Source organism: Rhodnius prolixus, unplaced genomic scaffold, assembly GCF_049639745.1.
Source record: "Rhodnius prolixus isolate KJV_2025 unplaced genomic scaffold, Rpr scaffold_15, whole genome shotgun sequence".
Classification (NCBI taxonomy): Eukaryota; Metazoa; Arthropoda; class Insecta; order Hemiptera; family Reduviidae; genus Rhodnius; species Rhodnius prolixus.
This window is the reverse complement of record NW_027411605.1, coordinates 2,299,496-2,304,881: the sequence shown is the minus strand read 5'-3', so window position 1 is coordinate 2,304,881 and position 5,386 is coordinate 2,299,496. Positions and strand designations below refer to the sequence as shown.

Sequence of the window (5,386 nt, the reverse complement as noted above, 5' to 3'; positions counted from 1 at the left end):
TAACCAGTAATGAACAAAGAAACGTAAATGAAATTATAGAAAGAAAACTTACATTAACACAAAACACTTCATTAGCTAGTTTGAGATAATAGTGACTAATGTGTGCAACCTCTAATCATTGTCCAATCTTCTTGAAATTTGGCATATATATCTTTTGTAATACTTAGACTCAGGGGGCAAGCAAAGTTGTGTGATACTCACAACTTCGGAAAAATGAAACACCCTAGCCCACAATTATAGTGAAACACTAAGGCCATATATTTTACCCTAAGGGATGCCTCGGGGATAAACTAAGTGCCCCTCATATTTAAGAGGATGCCTCAAAGGTCCTCTTTTCATTACGAGAATTCCGAATTATAAGTATAAGAAATTCATTAGGGGAGTTTACATAGGAACAGGCCATCGCCTAGAGATGGTCTATTTTGACGCAAACTAATACCAATTTGAGAAAAATATCCCTTAACAGTGCATGTCTGTTAGCAGGGCCGGATTTTCCTATAGGCTAACTAGGCTTCAGCCTATGGCCTCAAGATCAAGAGGGGCCTACATTCAAATTGTTAGCAAAATTAAAATTACACTATTCTAAAAACAGTGAACACTAAAACGCTGAACCGAAAATAAGGAGAAATTCTACGCATATCACTTAATAAACAAACATAAAAATGTATTGGTTAAGATCAACGCGTTCGGCTCATTGGGACTGTAGTGATGTATTTTGTTATCTCTCATGTAATTTACAAACTTAAAAATGGGAGGCGAAAGGGCCTCCATAAGTGGAATAGCCTAGGGCCTCTTTTCATCTAAATCCGGCCCTGTCTGTTAGACATAAAATATTGGTACGAGACTCCTGCTTAAGTTTTGAAGATCTCAAGTTTTCATTTTTTTCGATTTTAGCTGAACTCTTAGCCAGATGTCATGTTCACGGAGTTAAAAATGGAAATTTTTACTCAAGAAAAACAAAATGTATTTAAAAAAAAAAGGAGAGCATTTTGTGTTCTGGTAAGTTAACATCTTTAGCCCAGAAATATCGGTATTCAGAGGATGGAAAAATGTGCTACTCCAAAAAAATAATGCAAGATCTCGTACATAGAAATTGATTCAGCAGATAAGACAAGAACTAGACGTAATTGAGCCTATTTCAATCAGTATACAGGCTCCGTAAGGATTTTACTATTCGATAAAGACTCTGTTTTATCCGAGAACAGCGAGTCAACGATTTAAAGAAGCAACAGAGTGCAGAACTAAAATTCTTTGCTTATAGTAACAACTATGTTGTTTCCAACAGCTCACCAAAAGATATGTAAGTAACTACCAAAGAAAACGTTGAATAAAGTATATTATTCCATTTAAAATCTCATTTTCACACATTTTCATTTGAACAGTTTTTTAAATATGCATTAAAACGATGGATAATTTCAACATGACAAAGCAAGATTTCTTGTAAGTTCAATTTTCATATTAAATAGTTCATAAATTAAATCCCTAGAGCGCTCCATATCGGTCATCAGTGTGTAATGTTAACTTTAAACAATGAAACCATGTTTTCCTTTGAGGTTATTAAATGGTGAACCTTATTTTAGTAAATTATTAGTTGTAATTTCTTCTTTTCATTCAGTTTGCATTAGGTAAAAAAAATGAAATGGTTTTTATCTGAGTCAAAACAGCCCCAAATTAGCTAATCAACAGTTATAGTAGTGTGTTGTAGATAATACTTTGGAAATATTAAGGTTAAACACTCTTTTAAGGTGAGTTACACATGCAAAAAAATACTTAATTTATTTATTATTATTATTATTATTAAGAACGTGTTGATTTGTTTTTTAAAAGAGACAATTGAAGTAGGAATAAATCAAATTTAGTTGAAGCAAAGCTGACAAAGAAATTGTCTTAACATTTATGTGAAAAAGAAATTGCATGCTATACTTGAAATTTGTGGACATACCTTTCACTAAGGAAAAAACAAAAAAAAGATTCTGATTCAAAACCTAAATTAACTTTCCAACGAATATCATGCAGCCACAGATGTGATGTATCTTAAATAGTTCCGTGAAGATCTCTTGGAAATGAAACGGGAGACTCAGTTAAAAGTTAGTATGAAACTAAATTATCCAAATTCAACAAAACTTAGCAAGAAAACTGCAGTTAATGTTCACCAACTTTATACTTAGTAGAATTCTGCTTTAGGCTGTAAATGATTAGCAACTGAAGAAAAGAAATCCACTGGATAACCCTTATCTGGGAAGAACTTGATTGAAACTGACTAGATTAAGTGCTAATGTAAAATACTTGTAGAAAGATTTCCAATCTTTGAATTGTAATATTTCAAAAGTTTGAATCAGGAATTTCGAAATGCATGAAGTGAAGATTCCAAAAAAAAACATATTTAGGATCCCCATTTTGCATTATCATATTGCTTCTTGCTTCTTGTAGAGTTCAAAATGCATAGTTCTTAACATTAAAATGCATAAATAGTGTTGAATTAGTTCAGATTCCCCTGACAATCACGTATACAGATCTCAAAGCTAATATGTTAATTTCTACTTTGGATGTGTTAGTAAAACTAATTACGCACTAGAAGTTTTTACACTTAATATTTTCCACATTCTAAATAAAAGCAAGAATATAGTTTCTTGTTCTTTAAATAAGAAAAAATAAATTAGAAAAAAACTCATTATTAAACTAAGAAAAATTAATTATTGAACAATAAAGGACCAATTAAATGTTGCATTAACTTATTTTTTTATGTAATTAATAGACTAATTTTGCTAATTTTTAGACTTTAGTGTTCAATGAGAGACAAATACAGCACAAATATAAGATGTTTGGATTAAAAAGATGATTTGTGAAGTTACCTTGCAAATATATCTGCTCCTATGTGCTTAACACTGGATGGATTCTTATTATATTGAAAAATGATCTCTGAAATATAAAAATAAAAGCCTTTTCACACACTATAAGGTAGGTTTAAAATCTAAACATGCTTAAGTCAATACTTTTTCAATCAAATTAACCCCTTAACGTGCACACTCTAGATAATTCGAGCGGCGTTGTACTTTATGCTGCTATAATTTTTCATACTCGAATATAATCGAGAATTGAAAATAATGTGAAAGCAAAGAAAAACAATCGTTTTATTGATATTTATCATTTACATGGGATTGCAAGCTATAACACTTACTTAATCGTATAAAATATAGCGGTTTTTTTTTTCAAAAATACTGTGCATTAAGGGGTTAAACTAGATAAGTTTTCTTTTTCTTCTAAGTTAAGTGCTCAATAGAATTTTACCAAAATGGCCACTTCTTCACAGAGACTCCATTTCATTTCAAAATTCTTAAACTAGCATTTTTAATGCTAATAAAATAGTTTAATGAATTTCTTTATAAAGTAAATAAGAACAAAAAATACTATTTCTTAATAGTTATTACCAATTTATCGTAGTATCTATTTAAGTTATTTTACTACCACTTTGGACGAACTTAGAAAATTCAGTCACCCTTAATTTCGTTCAATTACTTTTCAATTAATCTGTCATGAATCTAATTAGTTCTTACTTATTTTATTGCTCATTATTAATGTTTTAAATTGTGTAATTAAATATTATAGTTATAATAAACTTACCTTGTTAAAAATTCCTTTATTTTACGAGATAATTTTTCTTGCAGCTCAGACAGGATTCGATGACGTAACACACAATGGGCAGTGGATTGAAGGGAAGTTTGGCTAAGAATGAAAATTCATCTTAAAATTAAAAATTGCAATTTGAAATATTTAAGTTTAATGCATTTTTTTGCCTAAATATATATTAAATTTGAAAATATATATTATTTTAAACGAATTCATAAAATTTCTATAACTCAATTTAGAAATTACGATCTTTTGAAGTTATTTATTTGTAATAAATTTTATTTTATTTTAATGTACATCAATTTTATTTTTAATTTTAGAATAAATTATAATTCATTTTATGAATAAATATAATTTCACATATTTCCATTGTGACGTCATTGATGGATCTTCTTTTTTCAACTTTTGCCCTTGGCTGTGACCTACTTATGTGATTTGGTTTAATTTATTCTTTTACTTTAATTTAAGTGACTAAAAAAAGTTAAATAAGTGTTTAAAATGGTTTAAAGTTAGTAATCACTAGTTTTCCATAAATAGGGAAGCAATTATTAAGAAAAATAGATATTTCATGAACTCCATGACGTAGTAAGGTATGCAATGAGAATTACTATTTTTATAAGTTTAAAAAAAAGGGCTTAATTTTGAATTAATTAGCCATAATTCTTTGGAATTTTCACCTCTTTTTTTAACCTTTTATGAAATAAAGAAAATGAATATGGAAATATTTTTCCATAAACTTACATCTCAGAAAATTAAAATTTATTTCAATTGGGCCAAGGCCTTATTTCTTCTAGAATTAGAAATCTATTACTTTTATCAATTAGTTTATAGATACGTTAATTGTAAAGTTGAAGGTAAAGAAGTATAAATTCTTTCATTAAATGAACTAAAAGGTAAAAAAAATGTTAAGTTTGAGTAAAGAATGGTTGAGTTTGTTCATCTTTAATGATGCTGGGCTTTGCAAAAAGAAATTCTTTTATTCTTGTCAATCTTATGTAGTTTTATATCATTTGATTATCATCTACTTAATCTTCTTTGATGTATCTCTAAATTATTATGACGATTCTTATTGGTAAATTTGATTTTATTTTTTTTATATGTTCTTTCAGAATGATTGATTCTGTAAGATTGATAATATTGATTAATTTGGGTGTCTTTTTAACCCTTTCACTACTCCATTCAATAATTTATGATTTTATTACTTAAAATTAAAAATTTATATTGAATGTAGGGTTTCTACTAAACTAAGTAACTTTAATGTGAGCTTTTAACGTACTTTGTTGTATTCAGATATACTTTTAAATTTAACTTTTACAATGTCTAGCCATAAGACAAGAAGAAGTATCAGTTTTAAGAGATTTTTATTTCAATTGTATGGCGATGATCATGGAAAAGGTAAAATAAGAATTAACAATGGGACAGTTAGGAGAGAAAAGATTTGAATCCTCACTGTATGGATTAATCTTGATTAAATTTGAGGTCTTTTTAAGAAATATTTGAAGAGGTAAAAGTTATTAGAAAAATGCAAATGCACTTTTACAAATTTTAGGTTTTCATTGGCGCAAGTAGAAGTGGTACTCAGTTCTACATTAGTTTTGATTAGGTGGTAATTGCTTAAGAATTTCTGTAGGAACTGTTGAGTATTTACTCCAGATTGGTAGTAGAAAAGAAATCTATAAGATTAATATTTGCTTAAAGCTTATTGTCCCAAAGGAGGCTCTAGCATTTGTATTCGCAACATTACTCCTTAGCTATTCAT

General features: G+C 28.5%; 1 long non-coding RNA gene across 1 annotated transcript; it reads left to right on the top strand.

The window, feature by feature from the left end:
- The first annotated feature begins 1,507 nt into the window (after positions 1–1,507).
- On the top strand, positions 1,508–3,890 carry LOC141454908 (uncharacterized). Its single transcript, XR_012459036.1, has 4 exons — positions 1,508–1,745; positions 1,828–2,087; positions 2,777–2,958; positions 3,666–3,890. It is a non-coding gene; the product is annotated as an uncharacterized lncRNA (long non-coding RNA).
- Positions 3,891–5,386: the final 1,496 nt, after the last annotated feature.